The 1119-nt window shown below is 44.1% G+C and overlaps 1 non-coding gene across 1 annotated transcript; it reads left to right on the forward strand.

Annotated features, from left to right (window-relative positions):
* The first annotated feature begins 773 nt into the window (after positions 1-773).
* Positions 774-880, forward strand: LOC148564496 (small nucleolar RNA R71). The gene has a single exon (XR_015885438.1). It is a non-coding gene; the product is annotated as a small nucleolar RNA R71 (small nucleolar RNA).
* Positions 881-1119: the final 239 nt, after the last annotated feature.

A 1119-nucleotide genomic window follows, 5' to 3' on the forward strand; every position in this document is an offset into this window, starting at 1 on the left:
TCTCAGAGAGGTATGCCACTTGAAACTCCAACCTCTTGATGGTGTCTCCCTGATTTTTGATATTGGCTCGCACCTCCTCCTTGAACACCTTGTTATCTTGGATTTCCTTACATATGCCTTCAAGTAGAGTCTCAATCCTTGATAGTCTTTCTTCCGATGATGGAGAGTTGAGATTGGAGGGATGAGAAGGGCCATTTTGGCTTTGGTATGGATGTTGAGATGTGTTGTTAGGTGAGTGCTGATATGATCTCTGTGTGGGATGTTAGTGAGCTGCATTGTTATTGGGGTTGTGGCGTCTCTGATCTTGGCTTTGGTCTTGTTGATTTCCCCACCCAAAGTTTGGGTGGTTCCTCCAGCCAGGATTATACGTTTTGGAGTATGGGTCATGGTTCTGCCTAGGTGAATTTCCAATGTAGTTGGCTTGCTCCTGACTACCCTCTGCTTCTTCATTCACTCTTTCTTGAGTTGCTGCTGAAGTGGTGATTGCTGCTACTTGATTCCTCTCCATCTTCTTGGTGAGGTCAGCCAATTACTTGGTAATCATCTTGTTTTGAGCTAGCAGTGCATCCACATTGTTTAGCTCTATCACTCCTCTAGTGTTGCCTCTTTCAGAAGCATAGAAGTAGTCATTCTCAGCTACAGTCTCAATGACATCCATGGCTTCTTCAATGGTCTTCTTCTTGTTCAGAGATCCCCCGGATGAGTGGTCTACTGCCTTCTTTGATTCATAAGAAAGACCTTCATAGAAAATGTGCAGCTGTACCCATTCATTGAACATATCTGGCGGGCATCTTCTTGTCAAGTCTTTAAATCTCTCCCATGCTTCACATAGAGTCTCACCATTTTGCAGCCTGAAAGTTTGAACCTCAGCTCTCAACCTGTTGATTCTTTGAGGAGGATAGAATCTCGCCAAGAATTTGTTTACCACATCTTCCCAGGTTGTTAAGCTCTCCTTCGGGAAGGATTCCAGCCATTTAGATGCCTTGTCCTTGAGTGAAAAGGGGAATAGAAGTAGTCTGTAGGTGTCATGATGAACACCATTAGACTTCACAGTGTCACATATCCTCAAGAAGGTGGTTAGATGTTGATTGGGATCTTCTTGAACACTTCCTCCGAATA

Source organism: Arachis ipaensis, chromosome B5, assembly GCF_059453495.1.
Source record: "Arachis ipaensis isolate K30076 ecotype BB chromosome B5, ASM5945349v1, whole genome shotgun sequence".
Classification (NCBI taxonomy): Eukaryota; Viridiplantae; Streptophyta; class Magnoliopsida; order Fabales; family Fabaceae; genus Arachis; species Arachis ipaensis.